This window comes from Mirounga angustirostris, unplaced genomic scaffold, assembly GCF_029215605.1.
Source record: "Mirounga angustirostris isolate CCGP_5_RB_7025 unplaced genomic scaffold, mMirAng1.0.hap1 SCAF_4, whole genome shotgun sequence".
Taxonomy (NCBI): domain Eukaryota; kingdom Metazoa; phylum Chordata; class Mammalia; order Carnivora; family Phocidae; genus Mirounga; species Mirounga angustirostris.
The window spans coordinates 149006013-149028295 of record NW_026991712.1 but is presented as its reverse complement, the minus strand read 5'-3'; the positions used below and the strand labels follow the sequence as shown (position 1 = coordinate 149028295).

Genomic DNA, 22283 nt, shown 5'->3' with positions numbered 1-22283 from the left:
AGCCTTCTCCCTACCAACCTGTGCCACTTTTATATCAAATTACACTTTAAATATGCCACATTATTTCTTGCTTTGTCCCTTTAGACATGTATTCTTTCTGTTCACAACACTCTTCTAATAAACTCCTCTTCATCCTTATAGACCCAAACGCAGTCTCACCTTCCCCGTGCCTGGCAGAGGTACACATGCCCTCCTGCCTCTATGCCCCCCGGGCACCCCGCTCACAGCACTGGTATCATTTCACAACTGTTTACTATTCCAGCTCCTCCTTCAGACCAAGCATCTGGGACTAATGTACTTCATTTCTCCATCTCTAGCCTCTAGCGCAAGTCCTAGTACATAATCAGCACTCAGTAAATGCGTGCTGGATTAATAAAAGTTACTTCATCCCTCTGGGACTCAATCTCATCATCTGGAAAATGGAAAGGACGATTTCTGCCCTGCTTTCCTTACAGGGCTGTTACAGGACTCAAATGAGATAACAATAAGTAAGACCTTAATAAACTGGTAAATCCCATACAGCTGTGAACATAAGTCTTTATTGTTCCAAATCCCTTAAAGCCTCGATCCTTTATTTATTCGCTCACTCATCCATTCAGCAAGTATTTATTTATGTGCCAGGCCTTCCCTGAGATCCCAGCTCTCTCAAACCTGCCACCTTTCCCAGAACACTTTGTATCTGAACCCCATAATCCAGCACTCAGTCCCACAGTCCTATTGGAGTAGCAGGTGCCCTACTTCCCTGCCTGCAATCTCTCCTTATGCTCAGCACTGGGTTCTTGGACAGGTGTGTTAAGTGATCAGAAGAGGGTGGGAGGACAGCCCTCACATGAGATAATGTCCAGGGTGTCACTCTCTTTAGAAATTCCTGTTTTAGAAGGAAATAGTCAACAAAACCAAAAAATAACAGTCAGAATGGGAGCAGATATTTGCAAATGACGTATCAGATAAAGAGCTAGTATCCAAAATCTATAAAGAACTTATCAAACTCAACACCCAAAGAACAAATAATCCAATCAAGAAATGGGCAGAAGATATGAACAGACATTTCTCCAAAGAAGACATACAAATGGCCAACAGATACATGAAAAAATGCACAATATCACTCATCACAATGATACCACCTCACACCAGTCAGAATGGCTAAAATTAACAAGTCAGGGAATGACAGATGTTGGCGGGGATGCAGAGAAAGGGGAACCCTCCTACACTGTTGGTGGGAATGCAAGCTGGTGCAGTCACTCTGGAAAACAGTATGGAGCTTCCTCAAAGAGTTGAAATTAGAGCTATTCTACAACCCAGCAATTGCACTACTGGGTATTTACCCCAAAGATACAAATGTAGTGATCCGAAGGGACACCTGCACCACAATGTTTATAGCAGTAATGTCCACAATAGCCAAACTATGGAAAGAGCCCAGATGTCCATCGACATGAATGGATAAAGATGTGGTATATATACATAGTGGAATACTACTCAGCCATCAAAAAATGAAATCTTGCCATTTGCAACTATGAGGATGGAAATAGAGGGTGTTATACTAAGCAAAATAAGCCAGTCAGAGAAGATAATTATCATATGATCTCGCTGAGATGTGGAATTTAAGAAACAAAACAGAGGATCAAAGGGGAAGAGAGGAAAAAAAATAAAACAAGATGAAATCAGAGAGGGAGACAAACCAGAGACTCTTAATAGGAAACAAACTGAGGGCTGCTGGAGGGGAGAGGGTGGGGGGATGGGGTAACTGAATGAAGGACATTAAGGAGGGCATGTGATGTAAGGAGCACTGGGTATTATTTGCAACTGATTAATCACTGATCTCTACCTCTGAACCTGATAATACATTATAGGCTAATTAATTGAATTTAAATTTAAAAAATTTTTAATTAAAAAGAAAAAAGAAATTCCTGTTTTTGTTCCTCAAAGGAAAAGAAAGAGATTTTGACTGGTGGATTTAGCTCTATACGCCTCTCAGATGAGCTGTAAGGACAAGGAACTGACAAATGCAGAAAGTTTAAAGCTCTCTTGAAGAAAGGTCAAATATGTAGGATTATTAACAGCCCTTTAATGATGTAGGAAAGACGTTAGGTTTTGAAGCCGACGGCCAAGAAAGAATTCTTGAGACGTCTTTGGTGCAAAAAAGTGATTTTATTAAAGCACGGGGACAGGACCGGTGGGCAGAAAGAGTTGCTGCACCGGGGTTATGAGGGGTGGCTGATTATATATTATGGGGTTGGGGAGGTAAGGAAAAGGGAGGTTTCAAAAGAACTTTCATATGCTAAAGAGGACCTACAAGATAATGGAGGCCTTGCCCTTGTCAAGTTAAGGTTGTTTTCCCCTCTAGCAAGGTATTAACATTGATAGTTGGGAGATTCCTGAAAGAATCTCACACTGTCCCACCCAGGAGTGGGGGGGTGGGGTGAGGTTGCAGGGTGTCAGCTTGTGCTTTGTCTTCAGCCAACCTTCTGCTCTCTCATCAAGAGAGGACTGGGGAGAGGTCGGGTTCAGTGGGGCTTTTGCCCTTAGCAAGGTGTCGACATTGACTTAGAGGCAGTTGAGCCCCTTGAGGAATGGCACTCTGCCTGTTTCAAGGACTTATCAATGGGCTGCAGGTAGTAAATAATTTTTCTTCTGCCTTTGTTTCCCACATCATTTAATATGCCACCAGTAGCCTCCGGTGGCCTCTGTTCTTCTTTCTCTTTTCTCCCAGCTCTCAAGCCTTTATCTGAGACCCTCAGTCCCATTCCTGTACCAATCTGCCCCATGACAACACTCACTAGTGGGTGTGGAAAATGCCCAGGACACTTGGACATGTGGAAGATGTACCATCTGTTTTTAAATTATATTTTATTAGTTGTTGATTTAAAAAGTAATACATACATTGAAAATAATTCAAACTTTCACTGTTTACAAGCGTTATCACCATCTGTAGCTGGCATTATTTTCTTAATTTTTTCCGTAAAAAATAAGTAATATGTAACCTAAAGGTTTATAGTGTAAAGTTAGTGCTTTCAACCCTGATTCCCAGCCTCTGTTCCTCTCCCCAGAGGCAAATATGTTACCAATGTATGTATCCTTCAGGGTTAGTCTTTGTATATATAAACATAGAGGTCTGTTTATACTTTTTATCTATATCTATATGTCTATTATCTTCTATGTATATTTTAATAGCTGAGATCACACTTTCCATTAGTTTTGTATCCTGCTTCTTTTCACTTAACATTATACCATAAATATTTTTTCTGAGATTTTTAAAACTCTTCACAAATATCATTTCAATTGACTACATTCTATTCCATCCTATGGATGTGTCATAGGACCAATTCTTTAATATTGTATCTTTATTTTTCTATTTTTAATTATTATAAATTAAATCAGAGTGGTGTTGGGGTGCCTGGGTGGCTGCCTTCAGCTCAGGTCATGATCCCTGGGTCCTGGGATCGAGCCCCACATCTGGCTCCCTGCTCAGTGGAGAGCCTGCTTCTCCCTCTCTCTCTTCCTGCCTCTCTGCCTACTTGTGCTTTCTCTCTGTGTGTCAAATAAATAAATAAAATCTTAAAAAAAAAAAATCAGAGTGGTCATGTCTTTCCATAAATACTTGCTCAGTTTCCTATTTATCTCCTTAAGAAAGATCCCTAGAAATGGAACTGCTGGTTAAATAACCAGCAGTCATTTAAAGTTAAATAACTTAGTTATTTAACCAAGTTAAATAACAGCAATTATAAATAAATAAAGTTTCTGTAACTTTACTGAAACAGATTGGCTCCTTACCTAATTTCACATCCTCTATCTCATTTAATCCTCTAAACCTGGGAGATAAAATTAGATGGGCAAATATTATTATTCCCATTTAATCAAGAAACTGAGGACCAGAAATTAAGGATTTGCTCAAGCCTCAAAGCCAACAGTTGAGACTAGACCTAGTCTCTTTCATTATAGGAAAGTTCAAAATCCCTGTTCTAGTCCTCAGCTGAATTTTTGGGCAAGTCATATCACCTCTCTAAGTCACAGCATTTTTACTTCAGAGAAAAATACCACCTACTTCACGGAGTTGGGGTACAAACAGAATGAGCAGTTGCCATATGTAATTAATCTAGCATGGTTTCTTGGCCCATGAGAGGTATGCAATAAATATTATTTCACTGGCCCCTTTAATTCACTTCTGTAGTCAAATCTTGTTCAACTGCTTTTTCCCTAATCTGGACTACATTATTGGAACTTGTTTTACAATTAGCTGTCTGCCTCCTCTTCTGGATCCATCTGAGTTTTATCCATCCTTACACTCTGACAACACTGGACCTGTAGCAAATCTTTAGGGCATGTTACTCCTTTCAATAAACATTTATTGAGCATTTGCCATGTGCCAGACTATTGATGTAAATGTCATATCATTAGTCTTCATTTTTTTCTGATGCAGCTGTTTACACTCTTAGATTTTGGGAATAAGAACAGATTTGGGAGTGTGGTAGCTTCACCATAATAAAAAGCCTGGCTCCTGGTCCCAGCTTTCTCATAATTCAATGTATGAACTTGGGAAAGCCATTTAAACTCTGAACCTCAATGTTCTCATCTATGATGTGATAATATTACCTACCTCCGAAAGCTGCTGTGGATTTTAAGTTAAGAGAATGCATATAAATGTGTTTCATACACTGTGTTGAGAAAAATGCACGTGGCCTCATGGACAATCAGCGGGGAAAGTGCCTGCCCTTATGAGCTAGATCTACCACAGGGAGTGAGGCAAGAGTAAAAACTAGTTACAGTTCTTAATCTGATCCACTTCCCTACATTTCACAGGTTAAAAAACAAAAAACAAAAAACCGAGGCTCCATAAAGAGAAGTGATTTGTCCAAGGTCATATAGCAAGTCAGCTGGAGTATCATGACTAGACCTTCTGTTATTTAATGACTCCCAGACTGGATTAGGCTTAGGGAAATTTAAAACTTCAACACTTTTAGGGTGAGTAAAGAATCATCTCCAGCACCCTGTGCAGCTCTTTCCTAAAACTTGCCATACTGTACTGTCAACATCTGTTTATGTGCACACAGCGTAGCTTTCCCAGTAGGTGGTGTGAGAATGGGGAGAGGTGGAACCGGAGGGCAGAGAGGTTCCGTTGAAAGGCACATTCAGATGGAAGCCTCTAAGGGAATCTTCAGGAAGGTGGCAGGGGCTACACAGACATTTGGAAGAGAGGCAAAAAGCATCCCAGCAGGCAGCCGCCTGAGGCAGATATGAGCAGACAGGTCACTGCACAGTGGTGAGTGCAGAACGCATTTGTAAGATAAGCATCGATCAGATCTTCCCTGTCTTTTCTGACAGTCACATAAATGATAGAGCTAGGTAGCTCACTGTCTCCGTGACAAGCCATAAAGATGAAAGCCCAGGGACCATCTGGGAAGTCATCTCTGGTCCCAAGCTGGGGGAAAGAAGAAAATGGCCCCTCGGAGGATTGGTATGAAAAACAAATAAGGCTTTCAGTCTGATAGGCAGAAGAAATAAGCACCTAAGGAGAAGCTAATTCCAGCTAGAAAGAGGGGAGAGAGTAGGAGAAGAGCCCTAAAATCTAGTAAGAGATCAACTCATTACATGTAGTAAACAAGTGAATGAATGAACTTCTTTTTTTTTATGATTTTATTTATTTATTTGAGAGAGAGCGAGAGGGAGCACAAGCGGGGGGGCGGGGCGGTTGAAGAGGGACAGAGGGAGAAGCAGGCTAAGCAGGGAGCACAACGCTGGACTCAATCCCAGGACCCCAGGATCATCACTTGGGCCAAAGGCAGACACTTGACCAACTGAACCACCCAGGAGCCCTGAACTTCTCTTGATAGAAATAGCACAAGATTGAGTCCTAGAGACCTAGATTGAGCCCTGGCTCTCTCAGCAGTCGTGAAACCTCAGGCAGATCAGTTTTCTCATCTATAAAATGAGTTAACAAAAGACTTCCTGGCAAACTGTTGTAAGAATTAAAAACCAATATATGGGAAAGTGCCTTATAAACCCCTTAAAAAAACTTTTTTTCCTGTTTGCTTCCTGTTTTCTTCTACCAAGTCATCCTAGGTAGTAGAAATAGCTTGGGCTTCCAAATCAAACAAACTAGATTCAGTTTCCAGGTCTGTCATTTATTAGCTGTGAGACCTTGGCCAAGAAATTTTACATGACTAAGACACAGTTTCCTCATTTGCAAAACAAGCATTGTTGGAAAAATTATAATCAATGTTGGTAAAGCATCTAGATAATATATGACATATAGCAGGTGCTCAGTAAATGTACTCCATCTTCTCATTGGGAACATTTATTTAGTGAGGATAGGAAGGGAGTTGGGCAAATGTGGACCTCACCCTATTATATGCAAACTGCTCCCTAAAGCCATACTCTATTTTTAATTCAACCTTTCTTTAGACATTCCCCAACCCAGCACAGCCAGCCTAGCCCAGCCCACCTCCTCACTATTTCTCCAGGTCTCTTAGAGCCACAGAAACTGTATCATAATAGCTACCATTTATTGCACACCTACTAAATGCCAGGAACTCTACTAAGTGCTTTCGATGCATTCTGTCTTACACAGAGTGTAGGCACACCTGCATAATATTAGTGGCCTCTCTCTTTTGTACACTGCTTTATAGTTTATGAAGCTCTTTTCACCCATGTTACCATATTTGCTTCTTACAACAATGGGGTGGGGGGATGAGTGAATTGGAGGCAGGAGCACCAGCACAGGCCAATTGTTCACTGAATCAACATTCACTGAGCATCTATTGTGCACCACACCCTGTGCTGTACTCTGGGGAGATGGAGAGGAACCGTAAGGAGTTCTGAGCTTAGGGGGAAAATCTTTTAAAACAACTTCTATAGGTTATTGGTATCTCTCTTCACATCATATTCCTTAAGAAACTGGAGATTTACTTATTGGACTGGAGATCATTTTAGAGTTTTGCCTTTTCCCATAGTGTTTCCTCTGATAGGAACACAACTGTCCTCCACTGCTGACTAAATCCTTCATGACCAGAAAGCTTTCCCTTACCCATCGTCTTTCTGGCAGAATGTCTTCTCTGGCTAATACAGTGCCAGGACTTCCCACTACCAGGGCTTTTCATGGTATTCCATGGTCTTTCTCCGTTTTTATGCACAGAACAGGTGGGCATCCACCTGTAAACACACACTCCTTTTACTGTCCCCAACCCCTTTCCATCTGAATTCCAGGAAGTTGGGATGGAGGGCCCTGTCTTTCTCCCACTCCCCTCCACACCTTTATTAGCTTCCAGAGGCTGCCACCCTGCCCTCCCTAAAATCCTTCATACGTTTAGACTAATGAACAGAGGCGGCCAGTGGATGACTATTTCCGTCCAAAATTCTCTTCTTGTCTGTGATCCCAGGTGGTGGTGTATCAGAGTTCAGTGCCTGCGCCCCCTCCTCAGCCTTCTGAGTAGCTAAGACACGTTTAGCACCTGGGTGCCCATGGACTCCATACGGGCCCCATTGTCTTTCCACCCTCACACAACCCATACCTGGCTTCCTCCTTAATCTAACCCAGCACACCCACTACCCTAATCGCTCCAAGCTCCCAGACAGTTCCTCCACCCCCAACCGCCGGACCCCTGCTCTATTCCAGTGCCTCTCCGCCCCCCACCCCTAACAGAACTCAGGCGCCCACTGCCAATATCCAAGGCCACTGCCCTCTCCCTCCACCAGCTCCCCGCCCCCTTCCTCTGCAGTCTGGGTAGACCCAGCCTTGCCTCCCACCTTCCCATTCTTGCAGGCTTCCCACCTCCGAGCCCCACCCCCCGGCCCCGACTCACGGTTATCCCCTGTGCCCGCGCCAAGCTGGCCTCGGGCTCCGCATCCTTTTCGCTCCCAGCTCTCCATTCACATTCCCTCACCCTCTTCCCCTCTCCCCGACCAACACCCCCCTCTGCCCAGCGACCCTTTCCCTCATCACCTCACTGCTCCCCAGCTCACCACGACCCTGCGGACCCCGGGTACTGCCCTCCACGCCGCCCCCTTGCCCTCGCTGTCCTCAGTGCCCTCGCTCAGCGCCCGCTTCACGTCCCTCAGCTGCCTGGCACCCCCTTCCCACACTGCCCCTCTCAGGCCCTCCTTACATCTCCCCGCCCCCAACGCCCCGTGTTTCCCCCCAGCGAGCCCCTACTGCGCTCCAGTGGCCACTTCTGCTTTCCCACCTCCCGCCGCCCCCTGCCCTCGGAGCACCCCTCGCCGCCCTCACGGCCTGGTAGACCCCCTCAGCGCCCCTTCCCAGGCTATGCGCCTCCCTCCCGGCCATGGTGCCCCCTCCTCAGCGGCCTCTCTCAGCCCCTTATCCTCGGTGTCGCCTCCCGCTGCCCGCACTCCTCAGCGCCCGCTCGCTGTCGCCACAGCCCCGAGCCGGGGTGGGTCCCAGATTCTCTCCAGGCGGGGTGCCCGGGCCGCGCCCCTTACCTGGGACTCCGGGTGCGTTACGAGCGGCTCGCTCCTGGCAAAGCTGCGGGACGGCGGACCTGGCGGCACGCGGCAGAAGGCGCAGCCGGGTTCGCGGAGCACGGTGGTGCGAGTCGGTGCGGGTCGGGTCTGGCGCCCACCGCGGCTACTTAGGGCTGAGGCTCTGGCTGCAGCTCGGCTCCGCTACTGCCGCGTCCAGGCCCCACCCACGCCCCGCCCAGGGGCGGAGTCTGTGTTCGCTCCGCCCCGGGCTCCAGCTGCAGGCAGGTGTAGAAATTCGTTGTATCTTGGGCCCCCGCCCTCCCTCCACCCTGAGTTCGCCGGTATCTGGGTGACTACCGTGATTTATCTTTATTGTCACATCTCATTCCACAGACTGAACTTACTGTGGTGGATCAGAGAGCTTTGATAATAATGTAGATGATGATGGGTACCCAGCTTTGCCATTTCCAAAACACTCTCCTGTCATATTGCTTCATGCTCACAAAAGCCCAGGAAGAAAGGCAGAACCTGGACCGCTGACTACAAGAGGAAACTAAGTCAGAAACCTGGGCATTGTCCTTTACTCTATGCACTCCTTCATGCCCGACATCCCATGAGTCTGGTAATAACACCTCCTTAACATATCCTATTGCTGCCCTTCCTCTCCATCTCCACGGCTCTCACCCTGGTTCAGACCTCATCACTTCTTGCCTGGACTAATGTAACAGCCTTCTAATAGATCTCCCCACCTACACTCTTCAATTCATCCTGTACACCAGCAGCCTGAGTGATTGTCCTAAATGTCACCACGCTGAGGAGTGCAGGCAGTGGGCATCAACCTTATTAAAACAAAACAAAATAAAAACTTTCAATGGCTCCCCATTACTAGCAGTAGCTTGGAGTGAGAAATTGTTATTGCCAATCATTAGGAAGTCCCAATTCTGTCAGAGGAGGCAGGTACAGGAGACAATTTGACCTCCCATCCTGACATGGAATTCACTTTAAGTCTTCCTGAGGTCATAGGGGTAGTTGCCAGCTTTGATTTAGAGTCATCACCCTTCCCCACACTATTCCTCCATTTCAAATCTTAGAGGTCTGAGTCAGATACAAAAACCATTTTCCCCCAAGTTCCATTTTGACCCTATCTGCAATTTGTTCCCAAGCTGGGGAACTGCCCAACTGACAGTCCCTCTGGTTGTCTAACTTCTCTCTCAGACTCATCCTTATACATTTCTGAGCTTCTCCATCCCTCTCCCTTTCACTCACCTTCTGACTGCCCACCTCCCTGGCAGACCTTTCCACTGTGCCCTATAGAACCCTGTTCCTTTATCAATAAACTCTCCTACATCCTCTGCTTCTTCAGAGAGTTTTCAGGTTATTTCTTTTCTTGTTGAAACTTGACCCTCTTCCAGGACTCCTCTTGTAGCCCCTCTGCAAGAAGGCTTCTCACTTTCCCACCCCCCACACGCCATAAAACTAGGCGGTGCAGTCAGCATTGCCTCATTAGCCCCTGTCCTGCCATCCTGACTTCGGTAGCCATGTGATTTCCTGATCCCTCAGTCCTTGGTCTCCTCTTCATATCACTTTGGCCACTGGCTCCCATGGTCACACCCTGAACTTCTTACTAACCCCAAACTAGTGCCTTTGTGATCCCAAAATCAAATATCCTATACTACCTGTTCTCTCACTCCCTGTCTCCCACAAGGCCATTGGTTTACTCATGTCAAAATGGGTGTAACGATAATGACTATTCATTCTTCACAGGAATAACGAGATAACATATAAAACCGTCCTTTTAAAGTTGTGAAACAATATGAGAACAGATGGTGTTGTGTTTATGTAGCCTCGGGTCTTCTGATTACTTTCTCTTTCTCCTTCTCCTGGAAGGCCATGTAGTAAAATGGAAAGAACACAAAATTGGGGCCAGCTAGATCTGGTTTTCAATCCTTGTTCCACCAGTTGCTTGCTGTGTGATCTTATGCAAGTTGCATAATTTTTTGAATACACACACACACACACACACACACACACCTCATCCTCATTTGTAGAAATAGCACTAATGAGAGCTACCTCCCAGGGTCATTATGAAGACCAAATAAGAAAATGAGATAGCTACTGAAAAGCATTGATACAGTATCAGGCACATAGTAAGCACTCAATAAACAGGAAACACTGTGGTTATTATAACAGAAAAACAAATGCTATTTTTAGCCACAACCTCCTTCTAAGAAGGATAGACCCTAATGTACAGAAGGCCCTTTTGTCCTACTCAGGGCCTTGAAGGGTGTGGATATATAAGGATGGGAAGAGAAGGAGGAACACTGTATTACTCTGGATAGAAAAGGGAGGAGAATTTAGAATTCACTTGGCAAAGTAGGAGGGAAAGGCAATAAAGAGAACTTGAAGGGGGGAAGGAAGAAGATGAGTAGGAAAATCAGTGTAAGGGTAGGTGCTACATGGGTAAAAGGTCAGAAGAAACCCTCCCATAGCAGGTGGACAAAAGAGTGTTTAAGCTCTAGGATGCATAAAATGGGATACATTGTCACATGTACGATGTGACCACTTTCTGTGACTCTTGAGACTTCAGTAAAGGCCCTTAAACTCAGGAATGCTTTCTGAGAGGAGTATTGAGGATGAGTGAGTAGGGAAATTGTGCAATGGGCTTAGTTTTTCTGAGTTGAAAATGGAGGCTAGGGGCAGAGACTATGAGAGCACAGCCCTCACAGAATTTACAAAAATTTCCAGGAAGGCTTAGAACTTATAAGGATTGTAAAATGTGAAAATGGAAGTTCAAGCCCATTGCATTTAGATCTTAAGGGGGCAGAGAGGCCACTTCTGACACTTGAGCTGTATCAGTTATGTCCCCCAGTAGCTATCTCCCTATTAACTAGCAGGTTACCACCAGAGAGAAGAACAAAACAAATCAAATTGTATTTAACTGTCTTCACTTTCAGATCTAAATGCCCAAATAAAAACAGGAAGAAAGACTTATTCTACCCCAAAAGTCTACCTTTTGCCTTGGATCATATTGATTAATAACTATTATCATTAAGGGGTGCCAGGTGGCTCAGTCAGTTAAGTGTCTGACTTTGGCTCAGGTCATGGTCTCAGGGTCCTGGGTCTGCTTGTCCCCTTGCCCCTCCCCCTCCCCCCCTCCCCTGCTCATGCACGGTCTCTCAAATAAACAAATAAAAGCTTTAAAAAATATAACTATAACCATTAAGGCCTTAACATATGATGGGTTCATTCATATCTTTATCTGGTTTAATCCTCAATACAATCATGCAATGTATGAATTGTCATCCCCTTTTTATAAATGAGGAAACAGAATTCAGAAAATTCGAGTGACTTGCCAAGGGTATATATCTGGTAAATGGCAGAACCAGATACCAAGTCTGTCTGATTCCAAATCTAGGACTCTTTCTATTTGACCCCAGAATTACGGTTGCTCAGTGAACACCACTGTGGTGAAGAGTCCTACAAAAAAAATTTCCTTAAATCTTTTCTAATTGCCAGAGTAATCAGCTTTCTCCAGCTCCTGGTTTTTATATGAAATATAAAATTGATGTTTTTTACTGAATGAGAATCAGTCACTTAGAAAAGGTAGTGTCATAAGGGTGGATATCATTTGGAATGTTCAGATCTTTACAAGGTTCGAATCCACACCCCAGTGTGAGTCTCTCATGACCGGCATAGGAACTTAGGTGTGTTGACAGGTTAAGTGTTTTCATCTGACCCCTTCAGAGGTTGCCTCATATAATGAGGGAGCTTACGCAGGTGCCAGAAGGTCACCAGAACCTGTGAAGCAGCTCTAGAAACACAGGGTTCAATGAGAGGATTGGTGGAAGACAGGACTGAGAAGAGGCAGGGGCCAGATGATCTTAAGGCCTCATAAATCGTGTTAAAGATTTGGGAATTTACCTTGCAAGCAAAAGGCTTTAAGCAGTGGAGCAACATGGTTACATCTGCCTATAGCAAAGAATGCTCTGATCATGGTGGGTATGACAAACTGAATGGGAAAGGTAGGGAGCAGGGAGACAGCACTCAATAAATAGGGAGCACCATTAGAGATTGCTGTGATAATCCAGGTGAGAGATGAAGAGGAACAGAACTCATGTCCTAGCACTAGGGGAAAGTGAAAAGTAGGGAGATTTTATATGTGTTTAGGAAGGATTAAATGTGAGATATGAGGGAGAGGGAACTGGCATAAACAACCAGGTAGACAAGGAAGCTATTTACTGACAACAGGAGCACAGAGGTTGTTTTAGTTGTGTAACAAACCACTCTCCAAAACTCATGGCTTAAAACAGCAATAATGTATTGTTTCTCATAATTCTGTGGATGGCTGAATGGATTAGTCTGCTGGTTTTATTTGACATCAGCTGGAAGGTCACCTGGACCGGGAGGTCTAAGATGGTCTCACTCATGGGTCTGGCAGTTGGTTCTGGCTGAGGGCTGGCTGCCATGGCTCTTCTCCAATTCTAATCCACCAGTAGCCTAGACCAGTTTCCCTGGTGGTCTCGGGGCACCCTTCTAAGAGGGTAAATGCAGAAGATGCAATCTCTTAAGGCCTGGCCTCAGAAATTGCACAACATCCCATGTACTTTATTCTATTGGCCAAATCAAGTCACAAGCACAGCCCAGATTCCAAGGAGTGGAGAAATAAATGTCATCTCTGATTGGGAAGAACAGCAAAGTCACATCACAAAGGGGCATGGAGGGGATACGGGGAAGAAAGAAATCTATTGCCTTTCACCAATCTACCACAGGAGTGGGAACAGATTTAGATAATGAGTATCTCAAATGCCACTTCATGCACTAATCATTCCTTCCTTCTCTGTGCTTCAGTTTCTTCATTTGTAAAATAAATGAATGTGCATGGCCATTCTCCCCACTAGCGTAAGTTTATAAGTGAAATTGGTTAAAATGTACATTGAGGACACTAACCCATCATCAGGCATCAGGGCATACCACGGTCAGCAGGAGTGCAATCTGAGACACACAGGGAAACATTCAAGAGGTGAATAGTCAGAACCCAGGCACCACCCACCACCCCCTCCCTCTTTCTTCAGCCACCCTACCAGTCCTTCACAGAAGCTGATCCATTCTACCTCCTGAGAGCTCTCCATTCCTTTCTCTCCTTTCCAGGGCCACAGCCTCCTCACTCTCCTACTGCTACCATAGCCTCCAATTTCCCCTGTAATCCAAGCTTCACATTGTAGCAGCAGAGGGCTCTCACGAAACCCAGTTTAAAATCCCCTACCACGGGAGTGCCTGGCTGCAGGTGACTCTTGATCTTGGGGTTATGAGTTCAAGCCCCTTGTCAGATGTAAATGTTACTTAAATAAATAAAATAAAATATTTAAATCCACAAATAGACAGAACCCTGCTCATTAGGAGGTTACGAATTCTAGGAGGGGAGACAAACAAATAAGCAAACAAAATACATAAGATAATTTCAGTTAGTGATGAGCACATTTGAGGAAATATTCCAACAAGAGGAATAAAAATAACTAGGAGAGGGCGCCTGGGTGGCTCAGTCGTTAAGCGTCTGGCTTCGGCTCAGGTCATGATCCCAGGGTCCTGGGATCGAGTCCCACATCGGGCTCCCTGCTCAGCAAGAAGCCTGCTTCTCCCTCTCCCATTCCCCCTGCTTGTGTTCCTGCTCTCGCTATCTCTCTCTGTCAAATAAATAAATAAAATCTTAAAAAAAAAAAAAGTAACTAGGAGAGGGGATTATTTTAGAATGATTAAATAGAGAAAGCCTCTCTGAGGGAAGTGACATTTGAGTTGAGACCCGTAGGAGGAGAAGGAGTCAGCTCATTTCAGAGATGAGGAACTTAAGGGCCAGAGAGGACAGGTGATTCTCCCAGGGTGAGACTATGGCTAACTGACCAAACTGAAAACCTCCCCTCTTGCAGGATGCACATGGGCACAGCGATGGTCAGGGTCTTTGTGTCCACAAGCCCATTCTGGGCACAAAGTCCCCCTTTGTCTCATCAGTTATCACTCACCACTGACCAGTTCTTTTTTTGGACCATCTCTGTTAAATAAGGGAACTGAATTAAAATGAACCCCCAAGGCTTTCTAAGGTAAACCTGTGTGGGATAATCAAAAGCACATAAGCTTTGCAATCAGAGAGGACTAGGTTCAAATCCAACTTCCACCGATTGTAGTTATGTGATTAAATTTCTCTTGATCACACAGGTTGCTCATCTGTAAAAAGGGGATGAGAATTATTTTACTGGCTCTTTGGGAGAGTTAAATTAAAAGTGATAATGTATGGAAAATAGGTAGTGTATAATAGGATATTACAAAATACCAGCTACTTTAAGGGATCTGATAGCTCTTATAACTAAGTCCATCATGCTTGCTGCTGGTTTCCCCCTTCAAATACATGTCCAGAGACCTGAAGAACAGTTACCACTTACTTAGAATCTTTAAAATAAGTCAGGTTGCTTTTCTAGTTTTGGAAAAATGTCTCCTCTATTTGTCTTTCTCCCAGGGCTTTCTAAGGTAGCCTAATGACCCTTTGCAAAGGTTCAGTCTCATACTCCCTCTTGTGCTCTACATGGGAACTGCATTCTCTCAGGACTGACCAAAAACTATGGTGCTGAAATCAACCTGACTATAGGGGAGAAAAAAAAAAGGGAACTAACATTTTTTTTTAAGTAAAAAAAAAAAAATTACGTTGGGCGTACCCAATGTAGGGCTTGAACTCATGACCTGGAGATCCAGAGTCACATGCTTTACTAACTGAGCCAGCCAGGCACCCTCAAAGGGAACTAACATTTGATAAGCATCTACGTTATTCTTGGAACCTCTGAAGTACCTTCTCATGTCTCTCATCAGCCATTCAACAGAAAAGGAAACTGAAACTCAGCAAGATTAAATGACTTTTCCAAGTATCCATGGATAAGAGACAAAGCAGACCTAAATAAAGGAAAGAACTGGAAAAATCAGTGGTGTTTGTTGCACTATAGAATAAAATTCGACCTCTTTAGCAAACTTGATCAGATCTTTTTTCTATCTTTATCTCTTATCACTAATGCTTTTGGTCCCTGCTCTCTGGACACACAGAATGACTTTAAACCTCAGTGTTTTTGCACAGGCCTTTTCTACCTTGCATGTCTTCGATACCCCTCCTTTATCTAGAAAACTCCTTACTCATCCTGCCATCCATCCCACTCTTCTTACTTGGAGATAATTTAATCACCCTCTCTCTCCTTTGTACTATTTCTGGACCTTAGGCTTGCTGTTGATACTGAGAGCTGAAGTAAAATGTTCAGCCCTAGGAAATTAACATTGCTCATGCTTTCGCTCAACAACTATTTATTTATGGTATACAGGTACGGTAGCAGTCGAGCACTAGAAAAACAATAATGAGCAAAACAGAGTCTATTCTCACAGAGCTTATGTTTTAATGAGGAAATCAGATATTAAATAATCACATCAATAATCAACATTGTGATAATTGTTTTGAAGGAAAAGCAGTGAGGATACAAAAGAAAAGGCCATTTTGGTGGCATGATCAGGAAAGGTTTTTCAAATTAACATTTAGGTGGGATTTCTGAAGAATGAGGTAGGCGAAAATATGGGGAAGGACACTCCAGTGAGGGAAGAGCATGTGTAAAGGCACGAGGAACTCTGAAAAATGGAAAGAACACATTGTGGCTGGAATACTCACGATAGACTGAGAGAATTACATGCATTGAAGATGGAGAGAGACGTGTGGGCCAAATTATAGCATCCACTTAAACAATATTATTGATTTTGGATTTCATCCTGAGAATAATGGAAGAGAGACAATAAAGAGTTTCAAGCAGGGAAATGATATAACCAGAATTTTAATATAAAGAGAGTAGTCTCTGTGGAGAACAGCTGGAGAGAGGGTCAAGGATGGAGGCAAGGACACCACCTAAACAGCTATTCATTTATTTAGCTGTTTCATTAATATTTTATTTATTTATTTATTTATTTATTTATTTATTTATTTATTTATTTATTTAAGCTTTTATTTATTTGACAGAGAGAGACACAGCGAGAGAGGGAACACAAGCAGGGGGAGTGGGAGAGGGAGAAGCAGGCTTCCTGCCAAGCAGGGAGCCCGATGTGGGGCTCAATCCCAGGACCCCGGGATCATGACCTGAGCCGTAGGCAGACACTTAACGACTGAGCCACCTAGGTGCCCCTATTTTTATTTTTTTAAGATTTTATTTATTTATTCATGAGAGACACAGAGAGAAAGAGAAAGAGGGAGAGAGGCAGAAGGAGAAGCAGACTCCCCACTGAGCAGGGAGCCCGATGTGGGCCTCAATCCCAGGACCCTGGGATTATGACCTGAGGTGAAGGCAGATGCTTAACCCACTGAGCCACCCAGGCGCCTTGTTTCATTAATATTTATTACATGCCTACTATGTGCCAGATTCTATCCTAGGCTTTGAGGATATAGCAGCAAATGAGATAGATAAAAACCCTTCCCTGATGGATCTTATACTGCAAAAATGTAGGCAGCAAATGCTGCTGGTGGTGGTGATAGAGACGAAGAATGTGTTAGTTGGCTTGGCCCGTCATAACCAAGTACCACAGACCCGGTGACTTAAATAACACAAATTAACTTCCTCTGGATAAGGTCAAAGTGTAATAGAAGATGTTGATCGGTTAGGTTGGAAGGACAGATAGATGGTTGTGGTCAAAGAAGAGAATTTCCGAGTTCAAGATTTCAAAGGTAGAACGGTTTTGAGTGACAACAAGATGAGGCCACTGGAGGGGGTGGCTGAGATAGAGTGGAGGTCATTGGCGATGAGAAAGCCAAATAAATGAGCGGCTAAGATGTTAGATGATGTTTTTCATCACTTTTCACGGCAAGTAATTGGAAGCTGAGCTTCAGCTGTATTAAATATAGGGGAATGTTACCTCACATATCTCAAAGTCCAAAACCAAAGTGGAATTCAACCTTGACTTAATCCACTGGCTCCAGCCATGTTTCACTGCAGTTTTCTCAGTGTGTCCCCTCCCTCACTGTGTCAGCTTCACACTCAGTCTGCTAACAAGTACAAGTCCCTTTCCTGGGAGACCTCTCAGAAGTTCTAAAATATTCCTTTGAATTATGAATCATTCCAAGAGATACCATGCCATCCAAACTTAGTGAGCCATGGACTCTTTCTCTGGGGGGACTTACTGTTCCATGAAATACACTTTTGAAGATGCTGCTATAACCTTTTAAACGATGGTTTTTGGCAACCAAATCAGTCACGGTTAGTGGTTAACCACAGAAACTTACTCTGGCTTATTTATGGAAGAAAAGAACTTATTATATAACATTGAATAGATCATAAAATATCCAGGGAGGTTGGAGAACCAGGTTTGGGGGTAGTGTTGCAGACATGCTGGGGAAGACACCACGGCTGTCGCCACTAACCCTAAGCTCGTACAGCCAACACTACCAGCTTCCAACCCTGCACCCCACCACGGGCACTACGACCCCATTCTCCCAAGAACTCAGTCAAATTTCTGCTACAGAAAGCTGCAGAAGGTGTGTCTGATTGGCTGAGCTTAGGCCATGCACCAGTAGTCTAGCTGCAGAGGCTAGGAAAGCAATTATCTGGTATTTCCAACTTCTAAAATGGAAAGGGGGTTTTGCCTCCCTTCAAAATTTATAAGGTGAAGGATTTCTTAAATCTAAGAATGGGATTTTAATGCAGTGGCCAGAAAGAATCTTAAAATGTCCATATAATCCACTAATTTGTTTGCCCTACATGAACTCTATCCTTCCCCACCCCTGCCCCATATTTATACTTCAGAAAAATCCCAGTTAATATAATGCAACTCAAAGTGCAATTACCCACTCAAGATGGTGCAACCCAAAGTCTCTTCATTTACTACATCCAGTTACAAATCTAAAACCTCTAAGTGATGACCTTGGAGTCACATCTGTAAATGTGATATCTTAATTAGAAAGTTTACCACTATAATCAGCAAGGTTCTGTTGTGGTTAATAGGAGCCATTCTAACTATTTTAGTCAGAAAAGCCTTTAATACAGAGAATTAGGTACTAAAAAATCAGAGGGAGGGCTATAGGAAAAGATACTGGGCTGGGCCTCAAGGAATGACTCCTATTAACATCATAGACTGTCCTGAAAAAGGACATGAAAGTTTTACATCAATAGGGAATGTGGAAAATCAGGAATCTACCTTCCTAGTCTCTGGTCCCAGGATCATACCACCTTAGCTAAAATCTGGGGATAAGGAGGCCACTGTCCTCCTGAAATACACGACCATAGCTACAAGCTGGGACCAGGAAGCTGCTGCCGGAACTGTCAGCTCCAGAGCCATGTCTCACCGGCAAGGTCGTGGTCGTACCAGCAAAATGAAGGCCTCGTACTCTGCCAACTCTTCCCCCTCTTCCCAGTTCAGGTCCCTCATGCAAGCATCACCGTAAAGTGAGTTCACTGCTCAAAGGCAATACTGAGCAAGGTAGCATGATGGTAAATAAAGCCGTCTGTAAATCCACCAAGAGTGATGCTATAGTAGAAAGAAGCTTGGTGGGAGAGAAAGACTCTCTTCCAATAAAGTCAAATCACTGCTTCGTCCATGATAGGAGGCAACCAGTGTAATCGAATGGATTTTGATTCAATGCCTGTCTGGAGCCTCTGGATTGTGGCACCAAGTCCAGGGGCTCAGTGTTGGTTGCTGCTGCTGGCGAGGTGGGCACTCAACAGTGTCAATCCTGGAGAAGCTGTGTCATGGTGAGCTGTAGCCCTGATGCCGTCCTGCTCCTCGGGGCCTTGAGCGGCCCAGGAGGGCAGTCACATTTTCCTGCCCACAGAAGGGAGTGGAAGTGGTATTGAGGAGCTGATGGAGCCAGAAGGGTCTTGCCGACAAGATAAAGGAACAGAGCGAGTAGACTGCCCACTGGAGGCTGATAAGAAAATAGACGTCTCCGCAGATGCTTTCATGGAAGGATGTGCCAGGACCAGGTAGGATACCCTACATCTCAGAAGATGTCAGCACGGGCAGTATCTCCTATCTGATGTCATGACACTGCATAATTCTCTGAGATTTAGATGCCACTCACGGGAGAAGAAAATAAAAATGTAAGGGGTGCCTGGGTGGCTGCATTGGCTCAGCATCCGACTCTTGATTTCGGCGCAGGTCATGATCTCAGGGTCGTGGGATAGAGCCCTGTGTGGGGCTCTGCGCTCAGCAGGGAATCTGCTCAAGATTCTCTCTCTCCCTCTGTATCTCCCCCCTAAAATAAATAAATAAACCTTAAAAAAATTTAAAAGCTGGCAATTTAAACCTCAAATACCTTAAAAATCTCGGATCTGACTATAAAAAAGTTCTCTGTTTTCATGAAGAAGGGGGGTTTCAGAACGAACTTTTGGAATATACAATTATGTTCCCTTTTTTTTGCAACTGTATTAGTTATCCTGAAAATGTAGACCCACTATATAGCATAGGCATTGATGCATTCCTTGAGTTGGATGACTAGAACTGCCTCAGGGGGCGCCTGTGTGGCTCAGGTGGTTAAGCGTCTGCCTTCAGCTTAGGTCATGATCCCAGGGTCCTGGGATCGAGCCCCACATCAGGCTCCTGGGTTGGCGGGAGCCTGCTTCTCCCTCTCCCTCTGCCTCTTCCCCTGCTCATGCTCTCTCTCTCTGTATCTCTGTGTCTCAAATGAATAAATAAAATAAAAAAAAAAAAAGAAACTGCATCAGATGATATAGTGGTTAAAAACACGGATTCACCAAACTGCCCACATTCAAATCCCAACTCTGATACCTACTAACTTGGGTAAGTTAGTTACCCACTGTGTGCCTCAGTTTCTGTATCTATAAAGCATAGATGATAATGATGGTAATAGAACTAAATCCACCAGGTTATTAGGATCAAATGAATAAATATCACTGGAAGGTTTAGAACAGTTCCTGGCACATATATAAATATTTGCATTATCAGATGAGGAATGTTTGAAATCAGTAGTCTTGAAACAAATTTAGGTTGAATGATCCTTGAAAGAATTTTGGAAAACTATGTACTTTTAAGATGATACCTTTATCTTGATATTTAAAAGTTTCATTATTCAAATAACTGCCAAAGGGGTGCCTGGGTGGCTCGGTCGTTAATCGTCTGTCTTCAGCTCAGGTCATGATCCCGGGGTCCTGGGATTGAGCCCCACGTTGGACTCCCTGCTCTGCGGGAAGCCTGCTTCTCCCTCTCCCACTCCCCCTGCTTGTGTTCCCTCTCACGCTGTCTCATTCTCTCTCTGTCAATTAAATAAATAAATAAAATCTTTAAAAAAAAAAAAAGAACTATGCTTAAGACAGAACTATGGACAGGACAAAAAGCCTTTAATCATGGAAGCTTAGTACTATTTCAGTTTTCCTTTGGTAAATAGAGCAATACACCATATTAAGATTCAAAGTGAGAGGTATGCTTTTTTTCCTGTGAAGTGGGGAAAGGTGAATAATGAAAAGGGAGGTGGGAATGATAACATTTCCTGGGAAAATTAAAAATATATATATTTTATTTATGGGGTGCCTGGGTGGCTCAGTCGTTAAGCGTCTGCCTTCGGCTCAGGTCATGATCTTAAAAAAAAAAAAAATTATTTATTTATTTGACAGAGAGAGACACAGTGAGAGAGGGAACACAAGCAGGGGGAGTGGGAGAGGGAGAAGCAGGCTTCCCGTGGAGCAGGGAGCCCGATGCGGGACTCGATCCCAGGACCCTGGGATCATGACCTGAGCCGAAGGCAGACGCTTAACGACTGAGCCACCCAGGCACCCTGGGGAAAAATTTTTTTTAATCGTGTTAAGATATAATCACTTTTAAGTGTATAGTTCTATGGCATTAAGTACATTCACATTGTTATGCAACCATCACCACCATCCATCTCCAGAATTTTATCACCTTTCTCAACTGAAATTCTGTAAACACTAGCTCCCCACCCCCCCTTCTCTTAACCCCTGGCAACTACATTCTACTTTGACTATGAATTTGACTGGTACCTTCATATGAGTGTAGCCATATGATATTTATCCTTTCATGACTGGCTTGTTTTACTTAGCATAATGTCTTTAAGATTCATTGATGTTGTAGCATGCACCAGAATTTCCTTTTCTAAGACTGAATAACATTCCATTGTATGCATACATCCCATTTTGTTTATCCATTCATCCACGGATGGACACTTGGATTGCTTCCATCTTTTGGCTATCATGAAAAATGCTATGAACATGGGTGTGCAAATATCTATTCAAGTCTCTGCATTCAATTCTTTTGGGTATATATCTGGAAGTGGAATTGGTGCATCATATGGTACTTCTGTTTAATTTTTTGAGGAATCCTGGGAAATCACTTTTAAGAAAATGATCTGAATATCAATTCACTAAAGTTTCTGTGTCTATGTATCTCTTATAAAGTCTGTACCCAGATTGAAAACTCCTGTTCTGAGTCACACCTTGGAACATAAGGGAGGGAATGCAATGTGTGGTGAAAAAAAGCATGAGTTTGAAGTCAGAGAGGCATGGTTAGAATTCAGTATTTACTTAGTCTAGAAACTGTGGGCAAGCCAATTCCCTCTCCATAGTTTCCTATTCCATAAATGAGGCTAACAATACTTATCCCACAGAACTATAAAGAGAAGAGATGAAAGGAACCTACCAGAGAGGTTGACAATTCACTTGAAGCTATACTGTTGTGGGAGCCTGGGACACAGGGAGAAGCAAGGCCACCTGGTAACAGCCACAGATGTGCAGAGAATACAATATAATGTAGTGTGGGGCCAGGACTGATGTGCTTGGCAGAGTAGGTACATGAGAAAGGTCAGGAAAGGTCTCAGGAAGAGGGGGCAGTGGAAGCAAGCC

At 43.9% G+C, this 22283-nt stretch overlaps 1 protein-coding gene across 3 annotated transcripts in view; it reads right to left on the bottom strand.

The window, feature by feature from the left end:
- Window positions 1-22283, bottom strand: part of RAB3B (RAB3B, member RAS oncogene family) — a 112802-nt gene that overhangs the window by 56981 nt on the left and 33538 nt on the right. The window contains exon 1 of one of the 3 annotated variants that reach the window (XM_064589147.1): window positions 8434-8626. The exons of the other annotated variants lie outside the window; for them this stretch is intronic. The gene's annotated coding sequence lies outside the window, so the exon portion shown is untranslated. Of the gene's footprint in view, window positions 1-8433; window positions 8627-22283 lie in introns of those variants that run through there. 3 annotated transcript variants of the gene reach the window in all.